Genomic DNA, 17,632 nt, shown 5'->3' with positions numbered 1-17,632 from the left:
GAGATTCAGGCCAGAATGATTGGGAGCAGAAATAAAGTCAGAAGCCATTTGAGGGAGGGAAAAGAGGATCAATGATTATAGTATTAGAATATATAACTTTGAGGTGGTAGCAAAAGTTATTTGTGGACATGTCTGATAGGAAATTGAAAATAAAGCCTAGCGGTATATGTTGAGGTACTATTTGTGCAGAAATTATAATTGAAGCCTTATTAGTAGATCTCTGAGAGAGAGAGTATAGAGTACAGATTTTCAGACTTTAGTGGGAATAAGAATATCTTGGAGTTGGTGATTCTGACCACAGAGATTCTGATTCAGTGGGCTTAGGATGGGACAAAGAAATCCATATATTCCACTAGCACCCCAAGGATTTTGATGCAGATGGTCTGTGCCCTATACTTTAGAGCAGTGGGTCTCAAACTTTAACATGCATCAGAATTACCTGGAGGGCTTGTTAAACCACAGATTGCTGGGCCTCACCCTTAAGGATTCTGATGCAGTAGACCATGGGGCCAGGCAAATTACCATTCTAACAAGGCAAATGCTTATGCTGCTGGTCTGGGGACCACATTTTGAGAATGCCTACCTTAGAATGATTTCACTGACATATAGATATTAAAAGAGATTCAAGAACAGACTTCTGGAAAATAATCACTTTCAGGGGGAGCAGAAAGAAGAAGAACTGGTACACAGTTATAAACCCAGAGATAAGCACCATAGGAGTAAGCTGGCTTGAAGATGCAAGTGAGTGAGGGACTAAAAAAGGGAGCAAGGGTCTGGAACAGTCTAAAAGGATGTGGCTAAGTCATAGGAAGAGTGAGCTTGAGTGAAGTAGGAGGACTTTGAGCTTACCTCCCTCATGAACACATCAAAACTATAACTACACATAGAGAAACTCTTGCTGAAATTGACCTGAAGACTAGCAGACTGGCTCCTCTACAACCAAGGCTGTAAAGAAAGAATCACATTGGGTTTGGTAGGAGGACAGGAAAAGTGATCTAGATGGGACCTGCATCCCTAGTGGGTGACCCAGAAGAGGCGGGTGATATCACAGGCTCATGGATCCTCCCTGGGGAGCGTGGGGTTCAAGCCACACATTAGGCATGCCAGCCCTGGAGTCTGACACCAGGAAGACAAGCCCCTTTGTTGGTTTGAGAACCAGAGGGGCTTACGAGAGAGCTGTAAGGAACCCAGAATCTGTTCTTGGAGAGTGTGCACACAGTCTTGCTTACTCCTGGGAACACTGTGGAGACTACAGATTGAAAACTGCCTGGTGTTCTGGCCTGCTTGCCAGGATCACCCAGTATGCCCTCCAGCCCACACTGGGTTCCTGCTCCTGCCTCTCCTCTCCGGCACTGATCCCCACTAAGGTGGAGGCAGCCACTGCCAAGGAGAGTGTGCACACTTGGAGGGAACAGAACTGGTCTGGGCCCTGACCCTGCCTCTGACCAGGGCAGAGGCAGATATTGCCAGAGCAGGAGTCTGTGTACAGACTTGGGAGGGAGTGGAACCAGCTCCAGGGTAGAGGTTGCCACTGCAGGTGTGTGCATCTGTGTGCAGACTTGGGAACATGTGGAAACAGCTGAGTAATATGACTCCAACCCCTTCAGTCCCGACCCAATCTCTAATCAAGGTGGCATACCTGGGAAAAAGTAAAACCAGTGCAAAAGTGCAGCCCCAAGACCTCAGGCCCCAGCCATACCCTCAATCATCATAGAGATGGCTATTACATCTGGGAGAAGCCCAACTTCCTCAGGGCTCCTGCTCTAGCCCCTTGGGCCCTGACCCCACCCCCAATAGGCCAGTGACTGCCATTGAGCCTAGAAGAAGCCCAGGCTCACACCTGGCTTTGGCTTCAGCCCCTCTGAATCCAGCCCTACCTCCCAGCAAGGTGGTGGGTGCCAGATCACCCAAGGGGAAGGCACAGCCTGTGCTCATTTCAGATCCAGATCTCCCACCAAAGCCACTGGGCACACATAGACTGCAAAGGGATGCTCCCACACAAGGATTTGCCTTCAGAGACTGGGATAGATAACTGTTTCACCCAATTTTGTAGAGACAGAGAAAGTTAAACAAAATGAGAAGACAGAAGTATATGTTTCAAATGAAAGAACAAGAAAAAAAACCCTAATGAAAAAGATAAATAGTTTACCTGATAAAGAGTTGAAAGCAATAATAATAAGAATGTGAAATGAGAAATGACTTTGGGAAAACAGTAGATGAACAAATGATAATTTCAAAAGAGAACTAGAAAATATAAAAAAGAACAAAATAGAGCTGAAGGATGTAATAATGGAATGGAAAAATACAGTAGAAGGAATTAACAGATTAGGTGATACAGAACACTTAAGCAATCTGGAAGACAGAATAGTGAAAATCACCCAATCAGAATAGCAAAAGAAAAACAAAAAAACAAACAAACAAAAAAAGAGGATCATTTAAGGGACCTCTGGGACAACATCAAACATACTAACATTTGTATTATAAGGGTTCCAGAAGAAGAGAGAAAGAAAGGGGCAGGAAATGTATTTGATGAAATTATGGTTGAAAACTTCCTAAACCTGAAGAAGGAAACAGATATCAAGGTACAGGAAGCAAAGAGAATCCCAAACAAGATGAACCCAAAGAAACCCACAGCAAGATAAAGATAAAGATAATGATAAAGATAAAGACTTTTAAAGGCAGCAAGATAAAAACAAAGAGTCACATGCAAGGGAACCCCCATAAGGCTATCAACTGATTTTTCAACGAAAACTTTGTAAACCAGAAGGGAGTGGCATGATATATTCAAAGAGCTGAAAGGAAGAACCTGCAACCTAGGATACTCTACCCAGCAAGATCATCATTCAGAATTGAAGGAGACATAATGAGCTTCTCAGACAAGTAAAAACTACAAGAGTTCATCAATACTAAACCCATCTTGAGTCTTCTCTGAGTGGAAAAGAAAAGGCTACAACAAGAAATAAGAAATTATAGGAAGGGAAAAATCCCACAAGTAAGGGCAAGTATATGGTAAAGGAAGTGGTTCAACCACTTAAATAAGCTAGTACAAAGGTTAAAAGACAAAAATAATAAAATCAACTATAACTACAATGAACTGTTAAGGGATAGGCTTGAAGATGTAAAATATGACATCAAAAACACAAAATGTGGGGAGAGGAGTAAAAATGTAGATCTTTTAGAGTGTGTTTGAACTTAAATGACCTCCAGTTTAAAACAAGTAGATATAGTTATAGGTCAACATATATGAACCCATGGTAAACACAAATCAAAAACCTACAAAAGACACACAGAAACTAGAGAGAAAGGAGCACAAGCATACCACTAAAGAAAATCACCAAACCACAAGGAAAGAAATGAACAAAAGAAGAAAAGGACAGAGAACTATAAAAACAACCATAAAACAAATAACAAAATGGTACTAAGTACATTCCTATCAATAATGACTTTAAATGTCAATGGACTACATGCTCCAATCAAAAGACATAGGGTGGCTGATTGGATAGAAAAAACAAGACCCAAGACCCATCTATATGCTGCTTATAAGAGACTCACTTCAGAGCTAAAGACTCACGCATACTGAAAGTGAGGTAATGGAAAAAGATATTTCATGCAAATGAAAACAAATGGGATATATATATATATATATATATATATATATATGTACAATGGAAAATTATTCAGCCATAAAAAGAATGAATTTTTGCTGTTTGCAACAACATAGATGGACCTGGAGGGTATTATGCTTAGTGAAGTAAGTTGGACAGAGAAAGACAAATACTTCATGTTTCTACTTATATGTGAAACCTAAAAAATAAAGCAAATGGACAAATACAACAAAACAGAAACAGACTCCTGGATACAGAGAACAAACTAGTGTTTACCAGTGGGAAGAGGGGTTGGGGGAAGCCCAGGATTGAGGAAGGTGATTAAGAGGTACAAACTACTAGATATAAAATCAATAAGATACAAGGATGTAATGTACAGCACAGAGAATATAGCCAGTATTTTATAATAATTTTAAATGGAGTATAACCTATAAAATATTGATCCATTATGTTATACACCTGAAATTAACATAAAATTGTAAATCAACTATACTTCAATTAAAAAATTTGAAAAATATGCTCAACAAAACTAATTATTAGGAAAATGCTAATCAAACTAAAAATAAGATAGTGGAACTTACCTAAAGTAGATCTTAAATTTAAAAAGTTAAAAACATCAAGCATTCACATGGAGGTGGATCATTTGGAGCTCTCATACATTGCTGGTGACAATGTAAGACAGCATAACCATTTTGGAAAGCTGTACTTCAGCTCCTTATAAAGTTAAACATGTACGTACTGTATGACCCACACAAAAACCTATACATGAATATTTACAGCAGCTTTGCTTATAATAGTTAAAAAATGGAAAACAGTAGCTATCATTCCACAAGTGCTTAGAAAAACAAACTAAGGTACATCCACACGATGGAACACTGTGCAGCAATAAGAAGAATGGACTTTAGATTCGTGCGTAAACATGGATGAATCTGAGATGCACTTTGCCAAATGAAAGAACTCAGACCTGAAAGGCTACATGGTGTATGATTCCAATTATATGACATTCTGCAAAAGAAAAACTATAGGGAGGAAAACAAGTAAATGATGCCTGGAGCCATGGGGTGGGCAGAAGAGTTGTCTTTAAAGGAGTAGCACAGGGGAATTTGGGGTTGGGGTTTAGAACTCTTCCATATGGAACTGTGGTGGTAAATACATGACTCTATACACTTGTCAATCCTTTAGATGTATACACCACAAAAATAAACAACTATTTACTGCACATTAATAGAAAATCAACAAGTATGTGAATAAAGATGGAATATAGACTGTGCAGAAAAATGAAGGTCATAGCTACCTAACTGGATGTCAAAAAAGGATGTCAAGATCAGGAAAATAAAGAGAGGGGAGAAATCTTCAACTTCCTATTCCATTGAAAAGTCCTTGCTTTCTTTCCTTTCTCTGGTGCACTTGTCCTGCAAAATACCATTACATGTTTGGTCAGCTCCCATATATGGCTATTGAGTGCCTCAAAGTAACTAAAACCTTTTCTGAATAAAGGTATTCAACCCCATGTATTGTCCTATTTTTCCCAGCTAAGCTCTCTTTCACATTTCTCATATTCCCAAAACCCATTTTTTAAATTACCTAACATTTCCACCATATCTCCTCAATACTCTCAGCAGATAATCTGGTGACCTCTTTCAATGTCTTGAGCCTTGATCCTTTCCTTTTATTTGCCAGTGTACGGAATAATTAGTTGGTTCTCTATCATCCTCCAAAAGTGAGCACTGAGGTTGTTTTTAGTGTGATCCTGAACTCAGGGATTTAAAAATATTTTATTATGTTTTTATCCATTAAATTATCATTCTTTTTGATACTCAAATTTTCTCAATTTTGGCCAGTAGGAAATACTTCAAACTGGACCCTTATCCTGCTGGTACAACCTCAGTAATCACCGATAGCTCTTTTGCTTTCCAGTATGACAAACTTTCCAGATCCATATTGTATATACCTTGTCTGAGACTGGGATTCAGCCATTTGTTCAAGAAGGCTTTACTTATTTTAATTTTTAAAAAGCTTACCAGCTGGAAATTGCAGTGTGTTCAGAATTACAGGGTGTTTTCTATTCTCTTTTTGAAGCACTCTCCTTTTGTTTCTAATTTTTCTTTAACTTAACTGGATGATTCTTCTCAGTCTTTATAAGTATTGATTTCCCACACAATCTCAACATACACACACTCTCCAGGTGATCATATCCATTCCTCTAATCTACAAAAACTACACCCTTATGACAATATTTTTCAATCTAAGCTACCAGCAAGGGCATCTCTTATAAACTCTCTATTCCTCATCACATTTCTTCATTCTTTTTTCTTTTTAAAAATCCCTCCCTTACACCTTACACCACCCTGTTTCCCCTCCATATCTGTTAATGTCACTCCACTACCACCCATGCAGATTTTCAAGCCAAAATCTAGGGGCCCTTGTGGAGTCCCCCTCTTTTTCTCATTTATCACTTGCAGCCCATTACTGAGTCCTGTCAATATTAACCACTACCAGAGTGGACCACAACACCCTAACCTCCAGAAGTGTTCAGCACCTCCTAATGGGTATTCTGCCTTGACTCTTGGACCCTCTTCAGTCTACTCTCAGCAGAGCAGCTGGCAGAATTTAAAAAAATGCTTAGACATGTTACTAATCTCAGCCTAAAACCCAAGGCTTACCATCACATTTAGAATAAAACCCAACCCTTTATCATGGCCTTCCAGGCCTCTGTTTACTTCTCAGCCCTGATCTCTCCCCTTATTCACACTTTGCCAGCCAAATGGCTGTGTCTATTCCTTAGACACACCAGGTTCATTCTTCTCGCTGAATCTTCACTCTTTCCAATAACTCTCCTGGGAATGTACTCCCCTATCACATCTCTTATTTCTAATAGCTCTCTTAGCAGTTTCCTTCATCCATCTGGAATTTATTGCAAATGTTTATTAAATAATAGAATGAATAAGTGGATAAAGCTAAATAAATCAATATTTCTTTCTTCAATTTTGTTCTCCTTCAAAAATCTTCAATTTTGATGTCAGAATGAGATCAAGTACCAGGAGTAAAGGGAGAGGAAAGATACAAGAACTTGAAGGTAGGAAATGCTTAGTATAGTTATGGTAGTTCAAGTACTGGAAAATTCAATGAAGAACATGTAGAAGTAACCTGGCATCTTTGTTGGAGTCTTATGTGAATATTAAACTTTAGATTGTTAACAATAACAAGGACACACGATATTTAGATCTATAGCTTAGGCAGTTTTAATTGATATGGAGACATGCTACTGAAATGCCTTTGCCCCTAAGATTGTACCAAATTTTCACTTGGAGTTCTGTGATGTGAGACTTGAAAATTTGTGAAAAGAAATGAAAAAAACACTATTTTCATATATGTGTTATATGGTTTTCCTTGGCTAACTATAAGAAACAATGTTTTCAGGGAATTTTACAGCACTTAACAGTCTTGTTCTACTGTCTTTTGGCCTCCATTATTTCTGATGAGAAATTAGTAGACATTCAAATTGTTGTCCCCTAAATGTAATGTATAATTTTTCTCTAGATGCTTTCATGGTATTTTTACTTTTGATTAATTTTTTTTTTAACAGTGTGACTATGATGTGCCTAAGCATATGGTTTTCATTGCACTTATTCTACTTGGGGTTCACTGAGCTTTTTGAATCCATAAATGTATCATTTACAAAATTTGAGAATTTTAAATCTATTATTTCTTCAAATATTTTTTTCTGCCATATTCTCTCCTCTCCTTCCGGGACGTCAATTACACATATGTTAAATCCTTTGTTATATTCCTATAAATCCTGATCATTTGGTTTCATTCTTTTTTCCCTCTGTTACTCAGATTGGATGATTTCACTGATCTATCTTTAAGTTCACTGATCCTTTCTGCTATGTATTCATTCTGCTTTCAGCCCATCTACTGATTTATTTTTCACATTTCATGTTTTTTCATTTTAGAATGAAAAACTTGATTTTATTTTATAGTTTCTATTTCTTTGCTGATATTTCCTATCTTCTTATTCATCACAAGCATGTTTTCCCTTACTTCACTGAGCAGAGTTATAACAGCAAGCATAAAATCTTTGTCTACTAATTCTAACACAGAGGTTATCTTGGGATTAATTTCTGTTGATTGTCTTTTCTATTGAGAATTGTTGATATTTTCTTGGTTCTTTGTTTGCAAAGTGATTTGGCATTATATTCTAGGCATTCTGAATATTATGTGTGGTGGCTCCAAATTCTGTTACTTTTTTATGAGGAATGTTTATTTTTTGTTTCTTGGATGCTTGTTTGTTTGTCTAGACAGACAATAAACTTGTTTGGACTCAAACTGAAAACTCATTCTCTCGGGTGGAAGCTCCAATTTAAATTACACTCCCTTATCCTTAGCTAGGTGGCTTCTGGTTGCATGGTTCAGGGGCTACCAGAGATTTGGGCACAGTTATATAGAGAAGCTGAGGGTCCTCTCTATTTATCTCTCTTTTCCAGAATTCCCCCTTTGCTATCCAGTTGCTGTAGTCTCTTAAATTCTTTCTTCTAGTTCTTCAGTCTACAAGGACTATCTATGGGTTTTAATAAATACTTTTAGTAACACCACTAGGCACTGACTACCTGCACTCTCAGGTTAAAAGTCATAAAAACAGGAAACTCACCATGGTAGTTTCCTTTGCCTTTGTCCAAGTGCTGATTTCCCTCTTCCTTTTGGTCACTCTCCAATAATTTCAGGTACATTTTTGTCTGTTTACTTGTTTTATTTTGTTTTGTTTTTGCACTGAGTTTATAGTTGGTATCCACAGGAGACTCAGTATGATAGAGGTGTATTTAGCTATCCTGGCAGTGGAGTTTGAAGGAACGTTCTTTACTTAAAATTTAAAATAAAGTTTACTTAAAATTTTAGTATTTTTGATATCAAAGTACTAAAATATATTTAAATGAGAGATAATAGTTAATGTCTATTATTATCCAAAATCAAAGTCTTTTTTTTTTCCCTTCAAGACTTCGCTTGGACTTTTAGAATGAAAGATTATAGAATAGTTTCATAGTTTATCCTTTTCTGTAACTTATTACATGCAATTTTCATTACTTGGTTTTATTCAGTGACTGTTTTGCATGGGCATAGTTTTTGGCCATGGATATACATTGAAGGGTAAATTAGAATATCTACCCTTAAGAAGCTCTATTTAATAGAGGAGACCAAATACATCAACAAGTATTGTAACAGAGGTATTAACTGCTATATCATAGATAGTTCCAAAGTGCTTTGGGAACACATGGAAACGTAAAATTATTTTGTAGAGTAGGTGTGGAGGGACCAAGGAAAATACTGTAGGAAAAGATAAGATTTATAAACTGAGCCTTGAAAATTTATAAGAGCTCACAGGTAGTTCAAACAGCGTGATATATATATATATATATATATAAATATATATATATATATATATGTATGTATATATGCACATGCATACATACTGAGGGTCAAAAGCCATGAATAGTTACCTTTTAATGATGCTGTGCACACTATGTAGCTATAAATTTAATTAATTTGATACCATAATTGACATTTCAGGAGAGAATGTGATTTCATTAGGGAAGGCAATGATTTCTTTAATTCACTTTGAAAAAACTTTTAATTTTGAAATATTATAGATTTATAGGAAGTTGCAAAGATAGTACAAAGAGTTTCTGTGTATTCTTCACCCATCTTCTCCCAGTGGTCACATCACACATAATTATAGTACAATATAAAAACCAGGAATTTAATATTGGTATAATGTATGTGTATAGCTCTATGCCATTTTAACACAAGTATAGATTTGTGTAGCCACCACAGCATCAAGATAACAGAACCATTACGTCACCACAAAGACTTCCCTCATGCAAACCCTTTATTATCACATGCACTCGCCCCCTCCAACTATCCCTAACCTCTGAAATCCACTAATCTCTTTTCCATCTTTATAATTTTTTCATCTTGAGAATGTTATATAAGTAGAATCACCTTATGTGACCTTATGAGACTGGCTTTTTTCACTCAGCACAATGCCCTTGAGATCCAACCAAGTTGTTGCGAGTACCTATATTTATTGCTGTATGTTTTTCTCTCAACATTACTCTAGCTGCATTCCTAAAAGTTGATAAGTTGGGTTCTCATTTTCATTAAATTCAATATATATTTTTGTGTCCCTTTAGACTTCTTTCTGAACCCATGGATTATTTTGATTCCAAGTGTTTGTAGGTTTTCCTGTAACCTTTTTGTTACTGATATTGATTTAATTCCATTGTATTCAGAGAACATACTCTGTATGATTCCAATTCTTTTAAAATTTGTTGAGGTATCTTCTATGACTCAGGATAGGGTCTGTTTTGGTAGATGGTCCATGGGTGCTTGAAAAGAATATTTGTTCTTCTGTTGTTGGGTACAGTGTTCAATAAAGGTTCTCTTAGCTCATGTTAGCTGATATCTTTGTTGAGTTCTTCTCTAGTCTTGTTGATTTCTGTCTAATTGTTCCATCAATTACTGAGGGAGGGGATTTAAAGTCTCTAACTATAACTGTGACTTGTCTATATCTCCTTTCATATCTATCAGGTGTTTTTTTAAAAAATTGAAGTATAGGTGATTTACAGTGTTGTGTTAGTTTCAGGTGTGCAGCAAAGTGATTCTTTTTCAGATTCTTTTCCATTGTAAGTTATTACAAGATATTGACTTTAATTCTCTGTGCTATGCAGTAAATACTTGTTGTTTATCTATTTTATATACAATAGGGTGTATCTCTTAATCACAAACTCCTAATTTATCCCTTCCTCCCCATCCCCTTTCCCTTTTGGAAGCCATAAGTTTGTTTTCTATGTCTGTGAGTCTGTTTCTGTTTTGTGAATATGCTCATTTGTATCACCTTTTTAGATTCCGTGTACAAGTGATATCATATGATTTTTGTCCTACTCTGTCTTCCTTACTTTAATTAGTATGATAATCTCTAGGTCCATCCATGTTGCTGCCAATGAGATTATATCATTCTTTTTTATGGTTGAGTAATAGTCCATTGTGTAGATCTCAATCTCTCTCTCTCTCTCTCTCTCTCTCTTTCTCTCTCTCTCTCTATATATATCACTATATACATCTCACATCTTCTTTATCCATTCATCTGTTTAGGTTGCTTCCATATCCTTGGCTATTGTAAATAGTGCTGCTGTCAACATTGGTCACCCACCCTCTCTTCATCCAAATATCCAATCTGTCAAGGAAGAAGTCTGTGAAATTGGGCTTGAGGGTAGAGAATGGTATTTCCTAAATTAGTTTTGGCTCTGGGCGTTAGATGTGGGTGGAGCCAGAAGGAGGGTCCAGTGCTAGGTTTATAAAAGCAGGAAGCAAGACATCTTGATGTTAACTATCATCACAACTGCTTCAGTTCTTGCTGGGTCAACTTCATTCGTTCTTCCCTGGAGGTAGGGACTTGCAGGGGGCAGGGGAAAAGCTGAAAGTATGGAATGTCAGGGCTTCTTGTGCAGAAAGTGGGTCAGGAGTGGGGGTGGGGTGGGGGGATGGGAGGAATGGGGGATGGCTAAGCCCCCACATGTTCTGGGGAAGGCCCACACAGGAGAAAGATGGATGGGCCAGGACTATGTACTTGGAAGTACCAGCTATGCCCCTGGGACCCTGACTCTTACCGGGGTGTGAGCCTGGCAAGTTGGTTTTACTTTTCAGTTGACACTACCCTAGTTGACATGTCCTAGGCTCTGGGCTAGGCCATGAAGTGGGGAGGGGGGTGCTTGGCAGGAACAAGGTGGAGGGGAGGAGAGGAGACACAGGGGTCTGCCTGGAATGCTTTGGCCTCACCCACCCTGTGCTCCAGTCTAACAGTGACTGAAGGAAGGAACCCGCCACCATGGGCGAAGAGAAGACCCATATCACTATCATCAACCACGTGGACTCTGGCAACTTCACCACCACCGCCGGGTATCTCATCTACAAGTGTGGAGGGATCGACAAGAGGACCATCGAGAAGTTTGAGCAGGAGGCAGTGGAGGTAATGCACCCGCGGTGTCTGTGTCTAGGACTGGCGGGGAGCTGGAGGAAGGATGTCCAGCTCCTGGGTGGGTCTGGTGGCAGAGCATGGACAGCAGGGTGCGCTGTTGGGTCTAAGGCACCGCTGAAGTCGCCAGGCTAGACCCCTCTGCTCACCGTCGATGATGCTCTACTCACTGCCATCCCTCTGTAGACGGGCAAGTGCTCCTTCAAGTACACCTGGGTGCGGGACAAACTGAAGGCAGAGAAGGCAGAGAGAGAGCAGTGGCAACGCCATCGACATCTCCCTGTGGAATTCTGAGACCAGCAAGTACTACATCACCATCATTGATGCCCCAGACCACAGGGACTTCATCAAGAACATGATCACGGGCACCACCCAGGTAAAGTAGCCCATGTTCCCAGGGGCTTCCCTATGGGGGGGAGGGGCGGTGGAGGGAGGGAGGAGAGGTTCGGAAGGGGAGGAAACTTAGGCTTTATTTCTGGGACTTGGGGAAGGTCAGTATCATAAGCCTTAGAAGGTTTTCCTCACCCCATACCAACCATCAATTCTGAAAGAACTGGAGGAGGACAGACTCTAATGAGGAGTCTCAGACACCGTCCCCCTTTCAGGCTGGGGCAGGGACCAGGTTTTCTGACACCCAGACAAGTAGGTCACTTGGGGTCCGGGAGGAAGGAGCTAAAACCTCATGTGTGGTACTGGGTGAGAGTTTAACTGGAAGGTGGGACCTCTGTGCACAGCAGCAACCAAGGGACCCACGAATTTGTCCACTTCTGGAGAGGGTCTCATGCCATTGTATAGGTTCCCGGAGCTTTACCAAGGGGCCTGGGGCTGCCCGAAGCTCTAGCGTCTTCCCAGCCGGTCCGGCGCTCCCTCCTCTAACTAACCCCTTGACCCCGTGATGTCTGTGTCCTGCAGGCTGACTGCGCAGTGTTCATCGTGGCCAGCTGCTTGGGCGAGTTCTAGGCGGGCATCTCCAAGCAAGGGCAGACCCTCAAGCATGGGCTGCTGGCCTTCACCTTGGGCGTGAAGCAGCTGATCGTGCCCGACAACAAGATGGACTCCACCGAGCCCGCCTACAGCTCCGCGCACTTCCAGGAGATCACGAAGGAAGTGAGTGCCTACACCAAGAAGATCGGCCTCAGCGGTCTTTGTGACCATCTAGGGCTGGCACAGCGACATGCTGCAGCCCAGCACCAACGTGAGTGCAGGCTGGGTCTGCGGGCGGCCGGGCGGGTGGGCAGCTGGCGCGGGTCCTGGTCCTGGTCCTGGGGTGGGAGCCCAGGTAGCCACGCCCCAGACTCACCTCTCTTTGCTCTGCATCCCCATCCCCACATATGCCTTGATTCAAGGGCTGGAAGGTTGAGCAAAAGGAGGGCAGCGCCACGAGGGTGACTCTGCTGGAAGCTCTGGACTCCATCCTCCCTCCCACTTGCCCGGTCAACAAGCCCCTGAGGCTGCCTCTGCAAGACTTGTACAAGATTGGAGGTGAGGTGACAGGGCTTCTATAGGAATGATGGAGTTGAATGAGCTCCGGTGTGTGATTTGCCAGGGTTCAGATCCTGACTTGTGAGCTGGGATAAAGTGCCAAAGGCCCCAGCACTTCCAGTTTATCTGATACACAGCATAAATAGCCAGTCATCGGATTCAGCGCTTCCTACCAGTGCTGCAGGTGACCTTGGTCCTTGATGCCAAGAACCAAGGGAGCTCCCAGGAAGCCATTTCTCACTGGGTGGGTCTAGAATTGTTGTGACTGCCTGCCCTTCTCCTATTGCACAGGTATCGGCACTGTGCTTGTGGGCCGTGTGGAGATCGGCTTCCTGAAACCCGCATGGTGGTCATCTTTCCTCCAGCAATGTCACCACTGAGGTCAAGTCTGTGGAGATGCACCACGAGGTCCTGCCTGAGGCCCTGCCCGGTGACAACGTGGGCTTCAACGTGAAGAATGTGTCCCTGAAGAACGTGGCAACGTGGCCAGAGACAGCAAGAACGACCCCCCAGATGGAGGCCCACAGGCTTTGTGGTGCAGCTAAACGCCTGGGGAAGTCAAGGGCCTTGGCACTCTTCAGTGGTGGAAGTGCTTGTTAGGAATTAGTCCTGAGGGACTTCCCTGGTGGTCCAGTGGCTAAGGCTCAGGCTTCCAATGTAGGGGGTCTGGTTGGATACCTGGTCAAGGAACTAGATCCCACATACTGCTAACTAAAGTTCCCAACATGCTACGAAACTAAAGTTCTATTTTAAGGCCCATAGGCTTTGAAGTATTTTCCTACGCAGGGCTCTATCCCATCCTTCTCCCGTTTCCCTCAAATGTAAAACGATATTACAATGGCATAGTGTCAATAGGTTAGTCCAACACTACCATGTCTGTCCCTCTCACCCACCCTCTCTTTAATATGTATTTTTTTAACTAAAGTATAATTGATTTACAGTGTTGTGTTAGTTCAGGTGTGCAGCAAAGTGATTCAGTTCTCTCTGTATATCTATCTAACTATATCTATATCTATTATTTTTCAGATTATTTTCCGTTACAGGTTATTACAATATATTGACTATAGTTCCCTGTGCTATGCAGTAGGCCTTTGTTATTTATCTATTTTATATATAGTCGTATGTATCTGTTAACCCCAAACACCTAATTTATTCCCCCCCCCCACCCCCACTTTTCCCTTTGGTAACCATAAGTTTGTTTTCTATGTCTGTGAGTCTGTTTCTGTTTTGTAAATAAGTTCATTTGTATCATTTTTTTTAGACTCCACATATAAGTAATGTCATATGATGTTTGATTTTCTCTGTCTGACTTCCTTCATCTTAGTATGAAAATCTGTAGATCTATTCCTGTCCTCTCCTCCTCTCCATTCTGTTCCTGCCCAGCATGCCCCTCCCCACTTATAATGGAAAAGAATCTGAAAAAGAATATATATACATAGATATATGTATATATATACATATATACATATATCTGAATCACTTTGCTGTACACCTGAAACTAACACAACACTGTAAATCATCTACACTTCAAATATTTTTAAAAAAACTGATAGATACGAAAGGAGATATAGACAAGTCACAGTTATAGTTAGAGACTTTAAACCCCCTCCCTCAGTAATTGATGGAACAATTAGATAGAAATCAATAAGACTAGAGAAGAACTCAACAAAGATATCAGCTAACATGAGCTAAGAGAACCTTTATTGAACACTGTACCCAACAACAGAAGAACAAATATTCTTTTCAAGCACCCATGGACCATCTACCAAAACAGACCCTATCCTGAGTCATAGAAGATACCTCAACAAATTTTAAAAGAATTGGAATCATACAGAGTATGTTCTCTGAATACAATGGCATTAAATCAATATCAGTAACAAAAAGGTTACAGGAAAACCTACAAACACTTGGAATCAAAATAATCCATGGGTTCAGAAAGAAGTCTAAAGGGACACAAAAATATATATTGAATTTAATGAAAATGAGAACCCAACTTATCAACTTTTAGGAATGCAGCTAGAGTAATGTTGAGAGAAAAACATACAGCAATAAATATAGGTACTCGCAACAACTTGGTTGGATCTCAAGGGCATTGTGCTGAGTGAAAAAAGCCAGTCTCATAAGGTCACATAAGGTGATTCTACTTATATAACATTCTCAAGATGAAAAAATTATAAAGATGGAAAAGAGATTAGTGGATTTCAGAGGTTAGGGATAGTTGGAGGGGGCGAGTGCATGTGATAATAAAGGGGTTGCATGAGGGAAGTCTTTGTGGTGACGTAATGGTTCTGTTATCTTGATGCTGTGGTGGCTACACAAATCTATACTTGTGTTAAAATGGCATAGAGCTATACACATACATTATACCAATATTAAATTCCTGGTTTTTATATTGTACTATAATTATGTGTGATGTGACCACTGGGAGAAGATGGGTGAAGAATACACAGAAACTCTTTGTACTATCTTTGCAACTTCCTATAAATCTATAATATTTCAAAATTAAAAGTTTTTTCAAAGTGAATTAAAGAAATCATTGCCTTCCCTAATGAAATCACATTCTCTCCTGAAATGTCAATTATGGTATCAAATTAATTAAATTTATAGCTACATAGTGTGCACAGCATCATTAAAAGGTAACTATTCATGGCTTTTGACCCTCAGTATGTATGCATGTGCATATATACATACATATATATATATATATATATATCACGCTGTTTGAACTACCTGTGAGCTCTTATAAATTTTCAAGGCTCAGTTTATAAATCTTATCTTTTCCTACAGTATTTTCCTTGGTCCCTCCACACCTACTCTACAAAGAAAGCTAATTTTACCTTTCCATGTGTTCCCAAAGCACTTTGGAACTATCTATGATATAGCAGTTAATACCTCTGTTACAATACTTGTTGATGTATTTGGTCTCCTCTATTAAATAGAGCTTCTTAAGGGTAGATATTCTAATTTACCCTTCAATGTATATCCATGGCCAAAAACTATGCCCATGCAAAACAGTCACTGAATAAAACCAAGTAATGAAAATTGCATTTAATAAGTTACAGAAAAGCATAAACTATGAAACTGTTCTATAATCTTTCATTCTAAAAGTCCAAGAAAAGTCTTGAAGGGAAAAAAAAAGACTTTGATTTTGGATAATAATAGACATTAACTATTATCTCTCATTTAAATATATTTTAGTACTTTGATATCAAAAATACTAAAATTTTAAGTAAACTTTATTTTAAATTTTAAGTAAAGAACGTTCCTTCAAACTCCACTGCCAGGATAGCTAAATACACCTCTATCATACTGAGTCTCCTGTGGATACCAACTATAAACTCAGTGCAAAAACAAAACAAAATAAAACAAGTAAACAGACAAAAATGTACCTGAAATTATTGGAGAGTGACCAAAAGGAAGAGGGAAATCAGCACTTGGACAAAGGCAAAGGAAACTACCATGGTGAGTTTCCTGTTTTTATGACTTTTAACCTGAGAGTGCAGGTAGTCAGTGCCTAGTGGTGTTACTAAAAGTATTTATTAAAACCCATAGATAGTCCTTGTAGACTGAAGAACTAGAAGAAAGAATTTAAGAGACTACAGCAACTGGATAGTGAAGGGGGAATTCTAGAAAAGACAGATAATTAGAAGAGACCCCAATAGCCAAAGCAATCTTGAGAAAGATGAACAAGCTGGAAGCATCACATTTCTTGATTTCATATGATATTACAAAGCTATAGTTATCAAAACAGTATAGTACTGGCATAAAAACAGACAGATCAGTAGAACAACAGAGAGCCCAGAAATAAATCAGTAGTCATGCATGACTTTGAGCGGTTTAAGAATTCAGTTAAGGAAGTATCTGAAAATGTTGTAGAAATAAGAAGAGAACTAGAATTAGAATTGGAATCTAAAGGTGTGACTGTATGTATTCCTGCATTCTCATGTTACAACTTTAATGAATGTGGAGTTGCTTGTTATAGATGAGCAAAGAAATTGGTTTCTTGACACAGAATCTACTCCTGGTGAGATGCTGAGGATGGCTGAAATAACAACAAAGCATGTAGAATATAACATAAACAAGTTTATAAAGCAGTGGTTGAGAACATTTAGTCCATTTTTGAAAGAAGTACTACTGTGGGAAAAATGCTATCAAGCAGCACTGTATGCTCCAGAGACATTGATCATGAAAGGAAGAGTCAATCAATGCAGCAAACTTCATTGCTGTCTTAGTTTTAGAAACTGCCACAGCCACTCTAGCCTTCAGCAAACACCACCGTGATCAGTCAGCAGCCCTCAGCATCAAGGAAAGACCCACCACCAGCAGAAAGATTACAACTTGCTGAAGGCTCAGCTGCTAGCATTTTTTAGCAATAAAGTTCGCTGTTAAATTAAGTTACGTACACTGCTTAGACAATGTTATTGCACACTTAATAGACTAAGTATAGTATAAATATAACTTTTATATTCACTGGGCAAAAAAATTGTGTGACTCACTTTATTGAAATATTTACTTT

The 17,632-nt window shown here is 39.5% G+C and overlaps 1 pseudogene; it reads left to right on the top strand.

The window, feature by feature from the left end:
* LOC137229686 (elongation factor 1-alpha-like) overlaps positions 1-15,921 on the top strand; it is a 54,939-nt pseudogene extending 39,018 nt beyond the window's left edge.
* The last annotated feature ends 1,711 nt before the right edge of the window (positions 15,922-17,632 follow it).

The sequence above is a fragment of the Pseudorca crassidens genome, chromosome 9, assembly GCF_039906515.1.
Source record: "Pseudorca crassidens isolate mPseCra1 chromosome 9, mPseCra1.hap1, whole genome shotgun sequence".
In the NCBI taxonomy this organism is placed as follows: Eukaryota; Metazoa; Chordata; class Mammalia; order Artiodactyla; family Delphinidae; genus Pseudorca; species Pseudorca crassidens.
The sequence above is the reverse complement of the archived record's forward strand: the minus strand, read 5'-3'. Positions and strand labels throughout refer to the sequence as shown.